Source organism: Megalopta genalis, chromosome 5 (genome assembly GCF_051020955.1).
Source record: "Megalopta genalis isolate 19385.01 chromosome 5, iyMegGena1_principal, whole genome shotgun sequence".
NCBI classification, from domain to species: domain Eukaryota; kingdom Metazoa; phylum Arthropoda; class Insecta; order Hymenoptera; family Halictidae; genus Megalopta; species Megalopta genalis.
The window spans coordinates 6404758-6428692 of NC_135017.1; the positions used below are offsets into that span (position 1 = coordinate 6404758).

General features: G+C 36.8%; 1 protein-coding gene across 1 annotated transcript in view; it reads right to left on the reverse strand.

Moving 5' to 3' along the window:
* The window catches only part of LOC117226447 (uncharacterized), a 198871-nt gene that overhangs the window by 149911 nt on the left and 25025 nt on the right, over nucleotides 1–23935 (reverse strand). The gene's annotated exons all lie outside the window — the stretch shown is intronic.

Here is a 23935-nt window from a genome sequence, read left to right on the forward strand (position 1 = left end):
GACTTCGAGAACATTGAACCACGAGATACCTGCGCGTGAAATATTAAGTGGCCGACATTCTGACGCCAAGTATCACGAGGCAAGTATCATCGAAAGTAATGGTATAATTTTATAATATTCTTTAAATTCGTTGTATAAGTTATTGTATTTTATTTAGTTTACGTTATCTCATTTATTTTATTTTATTTTATTTAGTTTATGTTATTTTACTTATTTTGTCTTATTTTATTTATTTTATCTTATTTTATTTAGCTTATGATACTTTATTTATTTGATTTTACCTTATTTTGTTTAGTTTACCTTATTTTATTTATCTTATCTTATTTCATTCATTTTATCTTATTTCATTTAGCTTACGTTATTTTATTTATTTTATCTTATTTTATTTATCTTATCTTACTTTATTTATTTTATCTTATTTCATTTATTTTGTCTTATTTTATTTTTTATCTCATTTTATTGACTTATTTTTCCTTATTTTATCTATTAATTTTAAGACAAGTCAATGAAGTTAATAATAATAGACAATCGAAAATATACAATAATTGTATTCGTTGGATTCGTCCTCGAACAATCGCCCAGAAATAATTTTAGCCACAGATACGAATTCCCGGACCACAGTGCTACGGAAACGCAAGCATTCTTTGCGTTCTAACATGCAAACTTAATCTTACTTCAAATTAGCTAGCTTCGTGCTATTAATTTCCCCGATAAATCAATATATTTGACTGAAATGAAACTATTCCAATAGAATTTGGCATAAGATTCTATCGATGCAGACTCGACGAAACGAAAGTCATAACCTCGAAAGTAACGTCTAAACCAGTGCTCGGAATGCTACGGAACGCAACATTAGGCTCCGCCTCCTGACTACCGCCGCAGCGTCTCGCTCCCCGCGTTGCTTCCATCGACTGTGTGTCGCGGGGAGCGAGACGCTGTGGCGGTAAGCCGACGGCGGCAAAGCGAGGAGCGGGACGTTGCGGCGATAGTCAGGAGGCGGAGCCCAATGTTGCGTTCCGAAGCGTTCCTGACCTAGACTGCCAATGAGCGGACCTGAGCTTCGCCCGCCCATTGGCTCGGCCGCCTCGCGCCACCTGATCTCGCCTCTCATTGGCCACCGTTTATCGTTAATAACTCGTAAACGAAGCCGCGGATTGCATTTTCGCTAAGGGAAAAGTTACTTCGCATGACCTCAGGGACCTCTAATTTCCAGGGAATAACATAATTTCGGGACTCCCTGTATACAGTTCAAATACTATAGGTCGGAAGAACTATTTTAGATTTCAGGTTAAAATCTTTCTAATATTACAAAAGATTAAAATTATTTAAAAAAGAATCAAAATTGCGCGTGGCTCATATCTCTTGCAATCTTTTATTTTGCACCAAGTTTAGCAAGCTAATGGTTACCTAATGGATAAAAAGGGGACCTCCGAGTGCAAAGAGAGCGATACACAAATGAATTATACGTGTGCGTAAAGAATCCGCAAAGAATTCTGAACGCAGCCTATTGTTCCCGGTCGGCTATGCGCAGAGGAAGAGTAGGTATCTCTTGATGGAATTAACCAAGACCCGTCTCAGAATGGTGAAAATTGCATACGGCGCACGGCCCCGGTGAATTTCCGCCATTTTCGCGATCCGCCGGCGAAGAAAACGAGGCGCAGACGTAATATCTTTCGAAACGGAACGGCCGTGCGGATCGCGACGAATGCGAGTGCCATTTCTCTCCTCGCAGCCAGAAAATTCATTTCCACGAATACACGAGGCCGAGCTGGCACGCCTGAGACACTCTCTCTTCCTCTCTCTTTCCCTTTCTCTCTCTCTCTCTCTCTCTCTCTCTCTCTCTCTCTATCTCTATCTCTCTCTTTGTTTCGCAGACGATCCACGACATCGTGGAAACACGCGACAAACTCCGAGAATTTATAAACGGCAACAGTTGCTCGTTTAAATAACCGAATTTCCCGCCCAGCCTTGCTCCTGACATTACTCTGCGAGAGTTCGCTATAGCGTTCTCGTTCGCGTCAATCATTCGCAAAGTTTCTTCGTAATAATAATCTATTTAGTTCCTCCGCAATAATGATTTATTACCAGGCAGAGTTTTCAGCGTAAACAGGACGTGTGTCCTAATTACTTTAGACAAAGAGATTGGAATTATTGTCACGCAGAGTTGGGCAAAATTTTATTATCGAAATTTTATTCAAAGACTAACGAATAAGATTTTATTCGACGCTATCGGATAAAGATTCAATCGAAAGAACAATTTATCTAGATAGAAATTTATCCGAATGAAATTGTATTCGACGCTATCGAATAAAATATTCGATCGAATAAATATTCAATTTGAAAATCTAAATATTCGATCGAATAAAAATGTATCTAGACGAAAGTTCATTTGAATAAGATTTTATTCCATACTAACGAATAAAATATTCAATCGAATACAAATTTATCGAGATAAAAATTCGTTGGAATAAGATTTCATTCGAATAAGGGATTTATTCGTGCAGAAGTTCACACGGAAAATAAGTGATTTGAATAAAAATGACAGAATATAAACTGTTTATGTTCACAGCTTATCGATTCATTATTTCCACGTCACTTTTTCGAATTATTCGAATAAAGAATTTTTCGAATTATTCGTACAAAGACTTTTTCGAATTATTCGAATGAAGGATTTCTCGAACAGAGAATGATTCGACTAAATAGATAGAATAATTTACGACGAATAACGAAGAATTTTTTTTTTATATTTCCACTTTCGTTTGTAATTCTTTCTATTTTATTTTTAACGACGCCAAAGTGAAATCCGCGATTCCCTGCAGCAACGGTGCCCAAAAAACGGTCGCAGTCACCGTGCGGCTTGCGCAACAGCATTATTCAGCGGCGTCCGCTGCAGAACGCATGGAAAAACCTGTCGGGCAGCTTTTACCAAGCGAGACCAGCGTGTCAGGGATCGCGAGGTACAGTTCTATAAATATATAGGTACCCGTGGCCGAATATAAAAATATTCAGCAACAAACTCTCGCAAACAAACAAAAATCTATTTTCCTCGGACTGAGTCACGGAGTGCGTGCCTCCGTCCCTCTATGGCAGGGCTTCGATGAAACTGTTCAAATTTCCTGTCGGTTATTTGTTTAATTTTCAACTATTCTGCTCTACGTATTTCCTCTATTTATACGTAGATAGACGATATGTACTTGTCAGAATTCATGTTCGTTGACTACACGAATTTTTGTACTGCCTCATAGGTAGGTTTGCATATTTTGAGACACCCTGTATAGTTTTTGTTTTATTTCGTTTTATTTTGTTTTATTTTATCTTACTTCGATTTCTTTTGTACTACTTTGTTTTATTTTGTTTTACTTTATTTCATTTTGTTTTATTTTGTTTGTTCCTAGCAAATTAATCGCTTATCCATCTACGTTTATTCTGTTTTCAGTGCGTTAAGTAATGTTAAGTAGATTGACAAATATCGTAAACTTTAATATTTTACTTTAAAATATCTGTTAAAAATAATATTTTATATATTATATTATATATTATATATTATTAGTTTATATATATTATATTACATATGATATATTATTAGTTTGTATATTATATCGTGTTATATATCGTGTATTATTATTTTATATATAAATATATTATAAGAATAATTCATATAAGCCACTTAATAAACATTTCTTCAGAATGTTAACCAATCAAATACAAAATAATCGTTAAAATTGAGCTTTTATAACAGAATGAACTGTCAATATAAAAGCTGACTTGAAACAGAAAAAGAAGTATAATAATTCAGAGGTTAAAAGTTTACCGAGTAACGTCTACTTGTAAAAGCGTACGGTTAAATTACAGTTGAATTCGAGCCCCGCCTGAAAGAAATCGCGCGATCGTGTAAACAGAGATGCAGCTGGCTGAGGAAGACTGTTCCCCGCCCTTGTGTGTTTTATTTAGGATTTTTAAAGACCTTCCGTCAAAGTCAGCGTGGGGCTCGAGACGTTCAGACTCGGCGATAAACTGGACTCATAGCGCAAACATCGAACTGCGCCGAGCAAATCGACAAAGCACGACCTTCTAAATCGGTCTTCGCCGTATATGGCGCACTTTACGAGCCACCATCAAACCCGACGGGCTCGGCTTCTATTGGAAACTTTGTAATACATTGCTTCGGGGTACAGGCTGAGCGAAAACTCTGAGCGAGATCTTCAATTTAATTCTGCTTAACTGAATTATTTTTTGATCTTTATATCGATGCAATGGTTTAGCATTTCGATGTAGAAACGTCGAGGTGAGGAGATTCCGGCGGCGGCCATATTGGTGGCACTGATTGCCGTTCTAACCTAGAAAGTTCTAACCGAAGTCTATGATACCTCAACGAACTATAATGAATTGATTTAATTATCGAATTAATGTTTTACGATCTTGTGATTGATTTGTTCACTGATCGTGATAGTTTATTGTTTTTGTATAAGAGTTATTTACGTATAGAAACCAAGATTGTTATCCTAACCTAGAAATCCTTATTTTCAGTCTGCGATATCGCAACGAACTGTGATCAATTAATTTAATTATCGAATTTACGTTTTACCATTTTGTTGTGAAATTAAATTCATTTGACACCGCCGAGTAATTAATTTAACCACCGAGTAATTAATTTAATCATCGGGTAATTAATTTAACCATCGAGTAATTAATTTAACCACTGCAATTAACGGTTAAATTTCTGCAACTGTTAGTCGCCATTAAAGACTAATGTAAGAATCTCTTCCAATACAAAAATGTAATAAATTAATAAAAACAGTAAAGATAATTTTCGATAGAAATACGTAAAAATACCGATACTTTTAACATCGAAATCGATTAACGCAGAGTCAAGCTACAGTTGTTGAAGAATGTAAAAATCTGCAGATTTCTGATGGTTATTAATCGAAAGTGTCAAAAACCAATTTTCGCGAACTTTGAAATAGAGATATAGTAATCTCTCCCCATTTGTCCCTCAGCTTGTAAACGAAAATGGACAATTTGGACAATTTGGACAATTTTCACTCTGCCCATTTGATATTTTGGCAAAAACTTGATATATTACATGTAATTATTAATTATCGCATCTATAACAATGCAACAAACCTAAACCAATTCTTGTGGTGGAAATTAATTCTTTCGTCCTAAATTTGTAATAAACTATTTTGTTAGCGTATTCAATAAACATCTAAGCATGTGCTACTGGTGGTGCACGCGCGTTTGCGGATTTTCGTTACATAACATTTTAATTTCATTATTACTCGTAGAACGCACTGCCGAATTACGCGCGGAAAAATGCGAGATCCAGCAAAAACGCTTCCCAGAAGGAAGACAAACGTTCGAACATGAAAGTTGTAAAATTAGCGAGAAATTGTGTACCAGACCACTGCGCGCTGTACCGGGCGTCCAATAAAAACGCTGCCAGCTGGCGGTAGACGCGGGAACGAGCATAAATCGAATTTCCTCGAGTGAAATAGAGCTGTCGGCGGGACGGGCCGCGACAGAAGTCGTCGCGCCGTGATAAACGGCGATAATTATTGGGTACGCGTGGGGCTCGTTCGAGAGCCAGCCCATAAATAGAAGGGTAAACACCCTATAGATCGGCGTCGGTGGCCCCGATCGTGCGCGGGCAAAAGGTAAACGGGGGCTCGGTTTTCGTGCTCGACGGCCCTGAACGCGTCAGAGGAAAAACGCCGCGCCACTCCGCGCCGCGCCGCGCCGGTGCGTGCCGACCCGGCGAGAGAGAGGGTTTCACGGTGTTTTTCATTTCACCCCTCAGTCTACGTCTGCGCGCGTCCAACGTCTGTTTCTGCGTGGCCAGTTTCTGCTTTCTAAGAGAGGAGACGCGGTCGGACCCGACAAAGGGACGCTCTCTGCGCGCGTCAAAACCGCTCGCATCCGAGTCACCACGCATGCGAACGCGCGCGCGCGCGCCGTGCCGAGCAGAGCCGAGGCGAGCCGAGTCGAACCGCGCCGCGCCGTTAAACGGGAAACAATGGCGGCCCTGGACCTACGTCAACGCGAAATTAAACCAGGCTGATGGAATGGAATCTCCGCCGACGCTGCCGCACCGGGCCACTCTCTTTCCACACCGCGATTACATTGTGGACACCGAGAAGCCTTTGTGCAGTAGATTATGTTCCTTCAATGAAATCTGTCGACATCGAGCTCACTGCTTTTAGAGGTTTCCGACGTTTAGAGCGACTCCGGCCGCCGTTTTGGCTCGGTTCTGCTCGCCAGAATTCATGGAGTTCATGGGAACACGAGGTTTTATACTGTACGAAAGCTCTGTTTCCGTATTTTAAGACACCGTGTATAGTTTTTGTTTTATTTTGCTTCGTTTTGTTTCATTTTGCTTTATTTTATTTTATTTTGTTTACGTTTGTATTATTTTGATTCATTTTATTTCATTTTGTTTTCTTTTGTTTACGTTTGTATTATTTTGATTCATTTTATTTCATTTTGTTTTCTTTTGTTTCATTTTATTTCATTTTGTTTCATTTTGTTTTCGTTTGTTTCATTTTGATTTATTTTGATTCATTTTATTCCATTTTATTCCATTTTATTTCATTTTGTTTCATTTTGTTTTCGTTTGTTTCATTTTGATTTATTTTGATTCATTTTATTCCATTTTATTTCATTTTGTTTTCTTTTGTTTCATTTTATTTCATTTTGTTTCATTTTGATTTATTTTGATTCATTTTATTCCATTTTATTTCATTTCGTTTTCTTTTGTTCCATTTTATTTCATTTTGTTTCATTTTAATTAATTTTCTTCCATTTTATTTCATTTTATTTCATTTTATTTCATTTTATTTTCTTTCGTTTAATTTTGATTCATTTTATTCCATTTCGTTTCATTTTGCTTCATTTTAGTACCAGGCTACATTTTGCTATATTTAGTACCAGGGATTCGGGCGAAGCGGGGTTGGCGAGTTTAAGGGGTTAAGACAAGTCAGATGGCCGAATACATGGCGCCACGAACATCGAAACCGCGCCCCCAAATTTTGGAACGGCCCGTAGAATGAACCTCCCGAACGGAGGAATCATTCTGAATGACTAAAATCGCGGCTCGAATGGCAGAACAATGGGACGCGCAGGTAGCGGCTGAGACTCGCGATTCAGCCGGTATCGATCGTATCGGGGGTCGCGTTCGATCCTAGGGGGTTTTAATAAAGCCGCTAGTAATTTATTCGCGCCGGTGCGGTGAATTACCGGCGGCGATATTCGGCTGCCGCCTCTCTATAGGGGCATCCGTTCGCGCGAGCTTTCGCGACTCCGCGATCTCCCCGCCGATCTTCCGCAATAATTTCAGGCAGCCCGTTTATCCGGACTCGCCCCGTCCCGTAGATCCTACGAGATTCGATCTAAATGCAAGCGGTGTCCACCGGGGAATCGTGAGAAAATCTACGGGAAAAATTGTTCTACCCCCACTCCCTCCCCCCTTCGCCGCAGGCGCGAATTTATCAGCAAAACTGATCCGACCGGCAGGAATTTAGCGGAATTTTCATGGTCGACCGCTCGAGGTTATGTCAAGGTTTTTTACGAGATTATGTCGAGTCTCGTTCCGCAAAATACGGCGCAGCCACGATGAACGAGAAAGACATTTTTTCGCAGTCCAAGAACCGACATTTTTTAAGATAAATTCTTTGTTCAAAAATTGAGGAAATTAGGATTCGAGAGACAGTGTTTTGATATTGTTTGTAGAATTTTGATAATTTTATGTTTCTATTTGTTCGATGAGAGGTTGCGGTGTTCGTCTACAATCTAACCTAGAAATTATTCGCTTTAACGCGTGGGCATTGATCGAATTATAATCAATTAATTATAATTATGATCAATCGTTTCGATCAGTTTCATTAAAAATATGTATGTAATTTGTTTGACTGTTTAATAGTTAAGTCGTTTGGTATTATGTAGAGAAATGATGAACTGTGGAGTCATTAATGGCAGCCATGTTGGCATTTTGGGAAGTGGGACATCATTTTAACATTGAAACTTTGAAACCTGCGATATCTTTTTATGGTCCAGATATGATTAATTTGTTTAAATACTGAATAAATATTCTGCTAGTTTATGTTTGTCGAATTGATTTACGCTTTTATCGTTCAGATATGATAACCTCGAGTTGTGAGACGTTATGGCGGCCATATTGGTGTTCTAGAATATGTTACTTTAACGTGGAAACTGTAAACCAAGCTTGTGATATATTTTCAAACGGAAATTCATTCATTCGAGCACTGAATAAATATTCCACTGTTTTATATTTGTCGAATTGATTTGATCTTTTGTTGCTTATCGAGTTGTGGAAATTTTATTACTATTATATTATATATATTTTATTATATATAAATATAATATTATATTATATTATATATAATAAAATATATAACAAATTATTAATATATATTATATTTATATATTATTATATTATTAATATTACTATATTAATTATTAATATAGTAATTATTATATTATTAATATTACTATATTAATTATTAATATAGTAATTATTATATTATTAATATTACTATATTAATTATTAATATAGTAATTATTATATTATTAATATTACTATATTAATTATTAATATAGTAATTATTATATTATTAATATTACTATATTAATTATTAATATAGTAATTATTATATTATTAATATTACTATATTAATTATTAATATAGTAATTATTATATTATTAATATTACTATATTAATTATTAATATAGTAATTATTATATTATTAATATTACTATATTAATTATTAATATAGTAATTATTATATTAATAATATTACTATATTAATTATTAATAGAGTAATTATTATATTAATAATATTATAATATTACTATGGTAGATATAGTATAACATTAGATTACTATGGTAACTTAAACTCTCAAACTCGGATTAACATTAAATCAATTCGATTTTTCATATCCAACGTAAAATGGCGGCCATATTGGTGTCCTAGATTACTATTGAAACTTACATACTCTCAAGCTCTGATCAACAATTAATCCAGAAAAAAAACAGAAATGCAACTTATTTTTTAAATGCATTCGATCTTCCACATTCAACATAAAATGACGGTCATATTGGCATTCCAGATTGGCATTGTAATTTAAAATTCTCAATCTCTAACATTAATCAAATTTCGCGCATGAACGTAATCTATTTCCCAGGCAAATTCCATTCTTCAGATTCAATTTGAAATGACGTCCGTAATACTGTCCCGGAATACTGTCTCAATTTCCAAACTCTCAAGCACCGACTATGCACTAATCGATCAAATGCCAAACATAAATGCTGTATCCTAAGTTCATCGAATTTTTCACGTTTAATTTTAAATGGCGGACATAACGGGACTCCAGGCTACTGTCGTAAGTTACAAACTCTCGATTTCTGAAACGTCGAACATTTGTGTAAACCTATTTTCCAAATAAATTCGACTTTTCACCTTTGACTTCAAATGACCGCCATATTGGTATCTTGGATTACTATCTTAACCCTTGAGAACCATAAGCTTGTTAAGAGTAAATATTAGTATACAACTGTTTATTTTAGTTTGTTTAGACGTAAAGCAAATAAAAATCGTAAAAAAACATATAATACATAACAATGCGTAATTTTTTTGGAATTTCATGGAAAACATTTTTCCCAATGGACTATAAAGGTAACACAAATTATGGTTAGGCTTATTGTGCAATGTCTTTTATTTATTGGTTTATTATAACAAAACGTTAACTAAAATAATGCAAAATTACGGAATAAAATTACTATACAAAATGATGTGCTAATTATGATATTCTGCGAAGCAATTTCTTTTGATTGTGAAGCAAAGATGAACATTGCACATAGTACATATATTTTGTATTCTATTTTCTATGCGGCGTTCAGCACAATTTGCACATCCTTTCACTTTTTCCGCTTTTTGCATGTTGTGTGCTGACAAATTGCGTTTTGTACCAAAAAATAACCAATACCAATACAATCACCAATTTTAATAAAATGGAGAAAAATGTTTCCTTCGGTCGTGAATGGGTTAACTAAAAATTCTCAAGTTCTGAGCAACAATTAAGTCTTATAGCGCCCGATAGAGACATATCGTCGCCGGCCAAATTTGACAAAAGTTAATTCTCTTAAAATTTTTAATAAACGAAACTGCTATTTCTCAGTGTGCTCAGCTACAAATTTTGTAATTACTATTTCCTTTTTTGACAAAATTCTTTTAAAACCTTGCCAGATTACATCGACCTGCACTAAAATGATTAATCCAAAATCGAAGACCAATGTAATTTATTTACTAAATAAATACGATGTTTCGTATTCAATTTAAAATGACGGCCATATATACTGCTATTTTAGATTACTATCTCAAATTAAAATTCTCAATCTCCGACTAACAATTAAGCCTTATACCGCCGAAATTTGACAAAACTTAATTTTCTTAAAATTTTTAATAAACGAACCTGCTATTTCCCAGTGTGCTCCTTGACAAATTACTATTAATAACACTATTTAATAATACAATTTAATAATCACACTACTTAATAATACAATAATAACAATTACTACTTTTTTACAAAATTCGTAACATCAACTTGCCGCCACTAAAAGCGTTGATCCAAGGTCGAAGCTCGACATAACCTATATCCCAGGTAAATCCTTTCACGTTCGACTCAAAATGGCGGCCATATTGGTATCCTAGACGACGAGCGAACTAACTTCTAGCCACGATGCATCGAAGAACGCGATGCACCAACTTCCGATGTATTAACAAACAATGAATCCAGAGTAAACACGGACGATCGAACGACAATTAATTCTCGCCGGACATTGTTCGGCGATGTGAACGAAGCGAGACAGCTACGAGGGGGACTAGGGGAGACCGCGGGACAGAGATAGAGGGAGAAAGATGGCGGAAGGAAGAGGGCCGCCAGGTATCGTAATACAATACTATTAGTTGAACTTGAGCTACTTATGAATGACCTTGTCTGGTTCAGGCACACGGACGACCGGCTTCCACGCCGCCATGCTGTCGGCGTGTCCTTTGTCGCTGGTGTGGGTGGCTGCGCGTCCTGTTGTGTGTTGTGGCGGCCGGGAGCTCATTGTTTTTTTGTTTCGACCGGCGGTCTCGGCCGTGTATCGGTACACCGAGCCCCGGGTATCGCAACACCAAAGCCTGCTTCGTCTGGTTCGAGGCGGTGCCGATGTTGCAAAATAGCGGTGTTGCGTTTCCCGGCACTCGGCGCTGCCATAATACCGTGCCTCCACTTAATACACGCTCGCTCTTCAACGTCCCGTGCAACATTAAAATGGCCGCCTGTTCGTCCACTTTTCGCTAGACGTCACTCTCTGTCGGTGTCTCCATTTCACCTCGCGAGATACGATTTTTCTGAACACGTATTTGCAAACGTGCGAAACTCTCAGTTCCCAGTATCGTTTGTACATGTTTACGGAGTGCACATGAATTTTTTTCATGGCGAATCGATCATGCTGTTGGAAGTTATGGCAGCTCTAAGAGAACACGTCGTAGGAAACTATCGAGAAACGCAACGGTGGTTGGGAATTTTTTTAAAGAGAATCTAATAAACGAACAATATAATTACAGTTTGTGGGGTTATTTGTCAATCTTTGAGGAGTACGCAGGATTTTTTTTATAGGGAAATGATCATGCTAATAGAAGCTATGGCAATTCGAAGAAAACACGTAACAGAAAACTATCGAAAAACGGATTGGTGATTGAACATTTTTTAAAGAGAATCTAGTAAACGAACAATAATTACAGTTTGTAGGATTTTCTGTCGATCTTTGAGGAGTACACAGGATTTTTTTTATAAGAAAAGGATCATACTAATAGAAGTTGTGGCAGGTTGAAGAAAACACGTCATAAGAAACTATCGAGAAACGCAACGGTGATTGAGAATTTTTTTAAGTGAAACTAGCGAATGAACAATAATTACAGCTTGTGAGGTTGTTTGTCAATCTTTGAAAAGCGAACAGGAATTTTTTAATAACAAATTGATCATGCTACTGGAAGTTATGGCAGCTCTAAGACAACGCCTACATAATGTAAAACTACCGAAAATCAATGCGATGGTTGAGAACTGTCTGAAACAGAATGGATAAACCAACGGAAATCAAACTTCAAGAGTTTCTTTGTCAATGTTTAAAGACTACACACGATTTTTTATACTGTGCAAATAACGACGCCGTTAGAAGTTACGGCGACTCTAACAAAGCACCTCATAAAATACGGTCGATAAACCCCATGCTATGGTTAAGAAATTTTTCTCCGTGAAGTTAACAAACATAGAAACGTTAAACTGTGTGGGATTGTTCGTAAATCTTTTAAGAATGTACGCAAATTTTTTCACGCAGACACAATGATGCTATAAAAAGTTATGGCAGCTCTAGCAGAGCGCTTTACAGGAAACTACCGATAAACCGCGCTATACTTACGATTTTTCTCAAGCGATGTCAATAAACATACGAAAATTAAAATATCTACAATTATTTATAAATGTTCGAGGTGCACGGTGAAATTTTTTTATGCAGAAAGAACGATAACGTCGAAAGTTATGGCAGCTCTAACGAAGCACCTTGCAGGGAGCTATCGGAGAACGATTATTCTGAACGGTTAAGAATTTTTTCGAATGAAATTATTAAACGTGGATTTATTGAAAGTTTCTGGAGTTGTTAGTCAGTCTTCGAGGTATATGCACGAATTTTTGCTTAAGGAAACAATGGCGCCGTTGCGAGTTATGGCATCTCCACCGAGAGACTCATTTGCAAGAACAAATGAACCGAATCGTTTTCCGAGTTTGTGTGTACGCGAACGAAAACGAACGAAGCTAGAAAGTTCGTCGGATATTTTCTGGAGCAAGTAAACAGGTTCGCTTTCGTGCGACCAACCATGGTCAAGGCTGAGCGCTATTACGCTCCCGTTCACTGCCTGCAAATTACTATCTTTTTCCACTTTTTTCCTCTTGTCGTTCCTCTTTTTTTTCCTTTTTCCTTTTTTTTTCTATTTTCGCTCGCAGAGATCCTCTTTCGCGACCGTGTCATTGGCATCGCGACCCTTTTACCTCCCCGTAATCGTGCACGCTCTCATTGTCCACGTAAAAACGGGCCCCGTGAAAGCTTCGCAAACGGAAAAAACGCAACCTCGAAAACCGAGCCACTCGCGGCAAGTGAAAAAAGCGTTCAGTGACCGGCGCTGGCACTGAATATTTTTCTGCGAAACCACTTCACGTACAGCAGTCAAACCTTTTTCGATCGTTTGTTCGTCCTTTGAGGAGCTTGCGCGGATTTTTTTCGTGGAAGTATAGTGATGCAATCGATGGCTATGACAGCGCTAACGAAGCATCGCATATAGAGAACTGTCGAATCACCTCGCGATGATTCATAATTTTTCATACTGAAACTAGTTGAGATAAAAAAGTTACATTTTGCGATGTCGCTTGTCAATCTTTCAGGAACGTGCATGAATTTTTTCATGGACGTACAGTAATGCTATCAAAAGTTATGGCAGCTCTAACATAGTACCTCGTAAAAAACTGTAGAAAAACAATGCGACAAATCATAATTTTTCATAGCGAAACTAGTTGAGATAAAAAATGTTACACTTTACGGCGTAGTTTGTCAATATTTCAGGACCATGCACGAATTTTTTCAAGTGAATATAGCGATTCTATCAAAAGTTATGGCAGCTCTAACACAGCACCTCGTCGAAACCTGTCGAAAAACCTCGCGATGATTCATAATTTTTCACAGTAAAAGTAATTAATATACGATAGTTACACTTTGTGATGTTGTTTGTCAATCTTTCAGGACCGTGCACGAATTTTGTCAAATAAGTATAGCGACGTTGTCAAAAGTTATAGCAACTCTAACCGCAGCGCCTCGTCGGAACGTGTCGAAAATCAACGCCATAGTTGAGAAGTTTTCATAGTGAAACCAATAAACATAAAGAAGGTCACACTTAATGAGATCGTTTGTTCAATTATCAGGAACATACGCAAATTGTTGTATGCAGGAATAGCAATGCTGTCGGAAGTTACAGCGGTAACAGTCGAAGCGTAATTAACATACGTGGAAAACCACTTCGGCGAATTTTCTTAATTTGTTGAATAGTTAATTGCTCGGTAAATTTCTTAGCGTGTAACACAGGGGCCATTTAAAAGAGACATCAAGCCCAGTCGGGAACAAATTAGGAGCATAATTACTAGACAGCGGATATGTGCACGGAAATTCAATTATGCAAATGGGAAGTCGTTACTTACATTAATGGCTCCGCCAGGTATTTTTAATGTTTTTGTTTTGTTACGTTTCACTAATCGCCAGCGCGGAGAGCCTTTAAAAATTTCCATTCTACCGAGACTCACTGGAAACTGTTCGACGAGAAAGCGTGATTCTAACGGGTGTCCAAAAATTCACGACGTTTCATCGATTATTACAGAGTCGGACATTGTTCGAATAAAATTTTATCCCAATCAATTCTTCGAATGCAATTTTATACGAAAAATATTTCGAATAAATCCTTCGAATACGATTTTATACGAGAAATATTTGAGAAACGAATAACATTTTATACGAGATATATTATTCATAAATTCTACGAATATTTCAAAGAAAATTTTATTCGAAATGTCGTTCGAAATATTTACTGAAATAATGTGAAGAAAATGAGTCAAGAGTCCTTTTCAACAATTTTGGCTCATTTCATTAACCCGAGAAAGATAACCTACGTCGCAGAGGCGCCTGCGAAGACTGTTGATTTTTGTTAATTTTTTATAGAGGTCTAGTGATTTAAGTTTAAAATTACTTAAAATATAAAAAAATATAATATAAATGCATTTTATTTTTACAATAATGCCAAACCTTTAAAATGACTAGATTAACTTAAATAAATATTCATTGTTAGTATAAAATTGACGCCTTAGAAAAGCATGCGCCTCTGAAGCGTATGGTTATCTTTTACGTACGTTGTCATATGGTTATCTTTCTAGGGTTAATTTCGAATGAAATTTTACTCAAATATTTCCTCGAATAAAATTTTATTCGAAGAATTTATTTGATATATTATTCAAAGAATCTATCCAAAATATTTAACGAATAAAATTGTATTCAAAGTATTTATTTAAAATATTATTCGAATAATGCCCTAAAGAAACAAAAACAAATACCTATATATCATTTTCCACGTTTCATTGTTTAAAGTTCAAGCTACAATCTGACATTGTTAAAACACTTTTGACATTTCAATTGAACCATGTTTTAAATATTTTGAGAAACGAGATAGTAAACGAGAACAAAATACGAGTAAAATATACATTCGAAAGATAGTAAATTTGTTAAAACAAGTGTTTTGTTTACCAGTGAAATATATAGGAAAAATTGTGGCTCGGCGACTGGTTCGTGTGAACGGGTTAAACGGCGAATCCCAGAGAAGAAATGTTCGCGATCCATAGATCGAAAGTCACTCGACTGCGTGCCGAGTTCGCAGCCGCGTAAATATTTATCGAGACACGAGGGGTCACTCGGCGGAAGTGGTAACATCGGTGTTGGTATAGGTCAGTTTATTTTCGAGCGGAATACATTATCGATCGTGGCCCGTTAATCGTATGTGTACGCGGCTCCCACCATTTTCCCTTTCCGAGCACAAGTTGCCACCGCACGGGACAAGAGGCTCGCAGGAATTTCTTTTTCGCACAGAAAACTAGTAACCCTGTAAATGTCCGAAGTTTGCGGGATTGTTCGTCAATCTTTTACAGGTACGTACAAATTTTTTGATACAGAAATAACGTTGCTGTAAGAAATTATGGCAGCTCTAACAAAGCACTTCATAGGGGACTGCCGATAAACCGGGCTATAGCCAAGGATTTTTTTTTAAGCGATATTAATAAACACGTGAAAGTTTGTGTTCGTGGAGTGGTTTGTCGAACTTTCAGGAATATGCGTGAATTTTTTTATACGGAAATAACGATGGCTTCGAAAGTTATGGCTATTGCAATGGAGCACTTTATAAGAAACCGTCTATAAACCATGCAATGATCAAGCATTTTTTAAAGCGATGTTAATAAACATACGGAGGATAAAGTTTGTAGGATTTTGTTTGTCTATCTTTGTGGAATGTACATGAATTTTTTTATTGTAGAAACAACGATACTATAAAAAGTTACGATATGTTTAATGTGACACCTAACATGAACTTGTGAGAAACGATACAGTAATTAAGAACTCTTTTTTTTCAGCGAAATTATTCAACAAAAATTATTCAGAACTTTTGGAGCTGCTTTTCATTGTTTGGAGAACATGCAGAATTTTCTAAATGTATGAAAAAAAAACAATGCTGTCAGAAGTTATGACAGCTCAAGCGTGGCAGCTAACACGAACTTGTAGAAAAAAAAACATTCTTTTTTATCGTGCTTGAAAAATAATCCTTGCTTCTCAGGCCACCCGGTATAGAATCGTTGAAAATGCAACGGCGTGATTTTACTGAATCTACACTACTAATACGTAGACGTTCCAGTTTGAGAAGGGCTTCCAGGGAAAAGTTCTAAATCTTGTGAATTGTCTTTGCACGTACGGTATATTCTACTTGCAACGCAAATCGAATCAGCTTCTAATATAGCATAATGAATTTGTAGAAAATAATTCCGCACGACAAGAATTCGCAGAAAAAGTAAAATCTACTTTAACCCTAGAAAGATAACCATATGACAACGTACGTAAAAAGATAACCATACGCTTCAGAGGCGCATGCTTTTCTAAGGCGTCAATTTTATACTAACAATGGATATTTATTTAAGTTAATCTAGTCATTTTAAAGGTTTGGCATTATTGTAAAAATAAAATGCATTTATATTATATTTTTTTATATTTTAAGTAATTTTAAACTTAAATCACTAGACCTCTATGAAAAATTAACAAAAATCAACAGTCTTCGCAGGCGCCTCTGCGACGTAGGTTATCTTTCTCGGGTTAATCTTATGTCTGTGCACGAATATCTTATTCTACTTGTGCATAGAATTCAGAGTGGCAAACAATTGTCTGACATAAAAGTGATAAAACAGTGGACAGGTATGGTAGGCAAAATTGGAAATCGATTGAATGTGAAATTTTCTTTGTCTGCACTCGAGTGGCTCATTCTACTTTCACCTTTTCCTCATACAGTGATGTGCATAATTGTAGACACAACGTAACTTTTACATTTTCAGCGGTATTTAAACAAAAACTTAACGAAATAACGTATTTGCGTATTTTTATATGAGAAATAATAGAAAATAGAAATATACAAATGTAATTCATTTTGGGTTTTTCTTTAAATATCAGTGAAAATGTAAAAGTTACTTTGAGTCTATAATTGTGCAAGCCACCGTATGTTCAAAATAATGATTACTATTAATACTACTACCACTAATAATAATGTTTATTTCTGCTGTTAATAATAATAATAATTACTACTGCCACAACTAATTATAATAATTACTACTATCACAACTAATTATAATAATTACTACTATCACAACTGATTATAATAATTACCACTACTACAACTAATTAGAATAATTTCTATTACCACAACTAATTATAATAATTACTACAACCAGTAGTACTAGTAATAATAATATTTATTCCTGCTGTTAATAATAATTATTATTACTACTATCGTATAACCAATTATAATAATTATCACTACTACAATTAATTATAATAATTTCTATTAGCACAACTAATTAGAATAATTTCTGCTACTAGAATTAATTATAAAAATTATTACTACTAGTAATAATAATAATAACAATAGTTACTACTGCTGCTAATAATAATAATTACTATCACTGCTAAACATAATAATTACTGCTACTGACAACAATAGCGAATAATATTTTACTATTAGAAAATTCTTTGAAACACGTGCGTCCGTGCATTGCAGTCTGATTCTACTTAAATATAAATTAGTGTCAATCTGCTCAAAGAAATCGTGAGAAACTTGCCGGCATACTCTGAATATTTCAGAGGAATATCCTCTCTCGCAGTTCTTATTAATAACATCGGGGCGTTAAAAATAATGCAAAGAAAAAGAAGATCCTACGTGGCTCCCCATTTATCTATTTTCTCTTGAATATGCACATAAGGCTATAAACGTATAAACAACCACGGTCTATTAATATTGACCGGAGGGGTTTCATTTTATTTACAACAAGATAGAACCCTTAATGCGATAAATAAGAAAAAAAGCTCAACTATAACAACTATATTTACTATACAGTTAAATAATAATTTCGGTTAGTCAACAATTTTCATTGTTGCTTCCACGGAAACAAATTCGTCCGTATTCCACGAACATTGAGAAACATCGTTGCAAGCTTTAACCAATTTTATTTGAAACAAAGTGTCGAAGACAAATATTTGAGCCGTTTATTTTGAAAGTGGCATAAGTCACTTTACCGTAATGAAAAGTGGTGATTTTTTCATGTTTATACGAAATTATTTATACTGAGAAAAATATCAGTATCCTGAGATAACAAATACAAGTAAATCTTCTCGAAAGTTAGCATCCATATTTTTAAACGTGTTCAAACGCAAACCCTTAAATATATCGACTTAAAAACAAAGTGACTTATGCCATTCTCAAAATAAACGGCTCATTTGTTCTAAATTTGGCATTTAATAGTTCTTTCGTTCGGCCCTCTTTCAGTATGCTTTTAAAGATCGTGAAACAGTTTTCTGAAGTGACGATTGTAGCTTTTGGGCCGACGTTCCGATAAAAATTGATCGGACTCGAATTATTCGATGATCTGAGTCGCTTATGAGGAATCGCGCGGTTATGGTAACAGGTGTTCCAGAGGCGAGTCCGGAGAAAGCGTGAACGTTGGCGCACGTTTACGGCGATTTGTCGAACGAGACCACTCCCATAGCCTATTAGGGATTCACCATGCACGCGTCTGACAAAAATGCATCCTCAGCTATTGTCCCCGTCGCTCGTTCGCGCTGCTAGCGATGCACATTCCCGGCTGCCGTTCGCTAGAAACCACGGGCACGTCTTACACTCTATTCATATGAAAAAATTCCTGCGTGGCCTCCAAACGTTGACAAATAAAGCCGCAGAGTTCAACTTTCGTATCGCCAACGATTTTGTGTAAAACAAATTCTGAACGCAGACCTCGTTTCTCAGCAATTTTCCAGACGGGGCTCGAGTAAAATTGTCATAACTTTAGACGCTATCATTATCTCGATGCGACAAAATTCCTGCAAATTTCGTACGATGTGCCAAATGTATTCACAAATCTTTAATTTTGTGTCTTTAAAAATTTTTTTTGTTTTAATTTTTACTTTTATTTTTATTATTATTATATTATTATTACTATTATCATTTTGCTATTATTACTATTGTTATTATTATTATATCATTATTACTATTATTATTATTATTCTATTATAATTACTATTATTATTATTCTCTTATAATTACAATTATTATTATTCTATTATATTTACAATTATTATTGTTGTTATTATTATTATTATCTTGAACGGTCGTAGAGAAATTAGAAGTACACCTGACCCATTGATGCTAAATAAGTTAAACAAATTAAATAAAAATCTTGTTGAAAAGAATTCTGCATATTTTTTCAACAATTCGACCATATTCTTCAAGAATTTTCTACACAAGCAGCTCCAGCAGAACTACCATAAATTCGACCACCATCATTGTTTCGGTGCAAAAAAATTCCTGTAAATTTGCCATAGATTTACAGACAAACCCGCGAAGCTGAAATTTCGCAACTTCGCTAACTACTTTGATAAAAAATTCTCCAACGTGACCTATGAATTTCTGAACTTTTCAGGAATTTTCTACGTAAGCAGCTCTAGTAAAACTGCCATAACGTCGAGCGGTATAATCGTTTCGGTGCGAAAAAAGATTCGCACGCATTCCTCAAAGACTGGCAAACGAACCGGCGAAGTTTCGATTTTCTGTGTTTCCGCGGTTTCCGTGCGGGAAAATAATCGCAACCGTCGGGTCATTCGTCGACATTCAAAGCAGTCGCGGAATCGAAGAGAGAAATTGCCGGTGGCACGCGTCGGCCATTGAAAAAAAAAAGAACAAAAACGAAAGAAATTGCCCCGACAAGTTCGCAGGTGGCGGAGAAGGTGGCAGAGGTGCAAGGATCGATATTGGCATTAGTCTCTGCTAGATGTTCCCGCGGCCACGCGAGTCACGAGTGTAAAGGTTAGCCTCGCTTATCTCACGCGAATGCCGCGTTAATAATCCACGTTGTTTAACTGGAACAGCCGAGTCGATTTTCGGATTCATGACTCACCGAATCGCGGTAATTTAACGATCGGATCTGGCGATAGTCCGCCAATCTGCGGTTATTATATTCCACTCCGGTCTGGAAGCGTTCTCGAGAGTTTCGATCGCTGTGCGAACGAACACCGCCCAGCCGGAGACCGGTCATTTCGAATGAAACAGTGCTATCAGCGTCGGAAATTATCATTAGCAAGAATTATTTGCATTGCGTTTCGGTTCTGCATCGGAGACTTTGGTTGAGAACCACTGAACCCGAGATACGAGAACGTCGAATCGACAAATTTGATTACAGATTACGTTTGAGAGCCAATGGATTGATTTAGTTGTCATGATTGTTAATTTTCTTTGAGAACCACTGAATTTTGGGTACACTTTGCAAAGAAGTTCTCTTTTGAGAACCACTGAACTCAAGATATGAGAGCGTTTAGTTGAACAATTTAACTGCCATGATTATAGATTTTCTTTGGGAACCACTGGATTCAAGCTATACTTTGTAAAGATTCAAATTTAATCGAGTCAGGTTACAAATTAAAATCCTTTTAAAATTTAGAAGTGTTTTGAGAACCACTGAGTCATGGAATAAGAACGTCAAGTTGAAAAATTGAATTGTCATGATCATACATTTTGCGATGAGAACCACTGCAGTTGCGGTGTAAGTACGTCAAGATTCAATTGTAATTACACCTTGCTCCAATTCAAGATCGAGGATCTTTTTGAGAACCGCTAGATTTAAAATGTCAGAGTGTGAAATGTACAAGATGAAAATTTTCATTGAGCACCGCTGAAGTAAGACATAAGGGTGCTAAATTTGAAAAAGAAATTGAGTCAGATTTTTGCATAAATCAGGATTTTCGTTAAGAACCACTGGATTCGAAGTATGACAGTGTAAAGTTTGAAATTCAATTAAATATGTGATTAAATCTATTTTCAAATAAAAATTGTAGAGGATTCCTCTTGAGAAGCACTGAATTCAAATGAGAACACTTCAAAGTTTTAATAGGTGCACTTGAAACATTTCTTAAATTTCACTATCTAGATTTTCAGTCATGTGAAATATTGTCAACTAATATTTGAATAGTTACAATATTAAAAAGGTTAAAATTTTAATTAGTGATGCAATGTTGAGGATAAATATTTAATTAACTGCAAAATTTAAAACATCCAAACTTTTACCTGCTGTACGATATTGAGAATTAATATTTTAATAGCCACATAATTTAAACTATTAAAAGTTTTGCCAAACCCAGAATGTTGAAAACGAATACTTCAATAAAGAAATTCATAAAATTACTTTTCCTCATTGTACCATAAAAAGGAGAAACTTCAAATACACAATGTCAAAGTACAATTTTTAATTATTGAATGTTCATATTTGCAGCAAGAGAACATAACATTTTTAAGGAAATGTTTATGAGAATTTGCTGAAGCTGTGTCCATAGAAATCAAAGCGTAGAAATGGCTGAGTAAACATTGAGCCCCAGATTGAGAACCACTATCGGTGTTAGAGTTTGTCGTGCCGAAGAACTCTCGGTATGGTGGGAGCAATGTTTTCAGCTCGGTCAGTAGTGCCAAGGGAAAGCGTCCATAATGCAATCCCGGGATGTACTATCGCCTGTAAAAGCATCCGTGCGACACTGGGATTCGGAGCGATGTACTCGAGCGACTCGCGAACAGAAACAGTTCTAACATGGAAACACGATTTTCGACTCTTCATTCATTGTCAACTTAAAAGGCACAGTACAATCAAATTACCGTCGTGTAATTAAAATATCAAAAAATCCCTCTGTGCTTATAATAAGTTCGTTAAAATTACAAATTTTCTTTTTGAAGTCAAGAGAAGATGGTTTGTCCATTTTTAAACTGAAGTGAATGTTCTAAAATTATATTCTAATGTTGGAAAAACTTTCAACTTCTATTGGAACAACTACCAACAACAAAAACGCTGCTAAATACACTGACTATTATATCATTGGAAAATTTGAGTGAAATGAGAGGTTTTGCTATTCGAGAAGATCAAATTTCGATCAAACGAGTGTAAAAAATTACAAATAATTGCGATTAAACAATCTTCGAACAATACTACAGTAAGAAGATGTTGGTTTCTCGTGTATTACAAAAATGGTACGAACTCTCGTTAAAATAAAGGGGTTTCAATTAATATTTTAATAACTACAATATTTGAAAAGTTAAATTTTAATTGGTGCTACAATGTTGAGAACAAACGTGAAATTGAAAAGGCTAAAATATTCATCAGAAATCAAATATTGCAAATTACTGTTTCAATTTGATTATTGTTTTCGATTACTCTTTCAATTACTCTTTCAATTCGAAAGATTAACATTTTAACCAGCGATACAACGTTAAGAATAAATGTCTACAAAAATAAACAAATAGCTACAAAATCGAAACGATTAAAATTTCGCTACCATCTGTACAATGTTGAAGATAAATATTTCAACAGCTGCACAATTTAAAACGTTGAACCGTTCGTCGGTGGTACGACGATGAAAAACAAGCATATCAACAAAAAGAGAAATTGAAAAAACCAGTTTTCCCGTTGTACGACATCGTTCACACGAAAATTAGGAACTTCGAATACTCGAAAACGTGATTCCGAATATTTGTTCGCCGACTCGCGAGTCGCTCGAGGCTGTCGCTGGTTTCGCCTATACCGCGGACTCGGTCACTCGCACTGCGCAGAGTGTGTCGGCCCTGTGGATGTGTGCCTGTGCACTCGTCGCTGGCCTCGCGTTCGCGTGCACGCAGAGACGGACAGCCGGACGGACGGACGGCCGGCCGGCCGGCCGCACGAGCCGCGCGGCGTGTCGAGGAGGAACAGAGGCGAGTTGCGTCTGTGTATGTGGGCTAAAAATGATACGCTGGCTGAGGTGACGTCATGCCAAGTTAGCCCGTCTGCCGACGACTGCACTGGCTGCAGCTCCGCAGTTGTTACCGCCGGCGATCCTACATTGCTAGTCCTACGACACCGGCGCGGCGCATGGATCATCGCTATCTCCGGCCTGTCTATGACCATTTGGATCAACTGCGATCGATCCGGCGACCTCTACAGACTCCGCTAACTCTCGTGCTGTGCCACAGCAAGGACGAATTCTTCGACGTTCATGCTGCGCGTGCGGTTCCTTTTTCTACGCGCGCTCGCTCGCTCTCGGTGACCTCGCGGAGACGCATCTGACCCGCTTCGTCCTCTCCGCGAAGCTAATCTCGCTCCCGCCGCTCCGGAACTAGACCCTAGGCTCAACTAGATCGCCATTGGCTAGGTCCAGGAATACACGGTCGTCGGCTACGCGTGTGGCCCGGTGTTTTGAAACCCGAGAGCCGTGGTCCGGCCCGCCTCGATGTCCCTCTCGCTTTCTTTTCGGGCTTCGACTGTCGCCGCGTATTGCTCTGAGACTCGACACTCTCTCTCTCTCTCTCTCTCTCTCTCTCTCTCTCTCTCTCTCTCTTACTCTCTCTCTCTCTCTCTTACTCTCTCTCTCCCTCCCTCTCTCTATTTCTCTTTCTCCCTTTCGCTCTCACTCTATTTCTCTCTGTTTCTCTCTTTCTCTCGATTTCTCTCTCTCTCTCTCTTACTCTCTCTC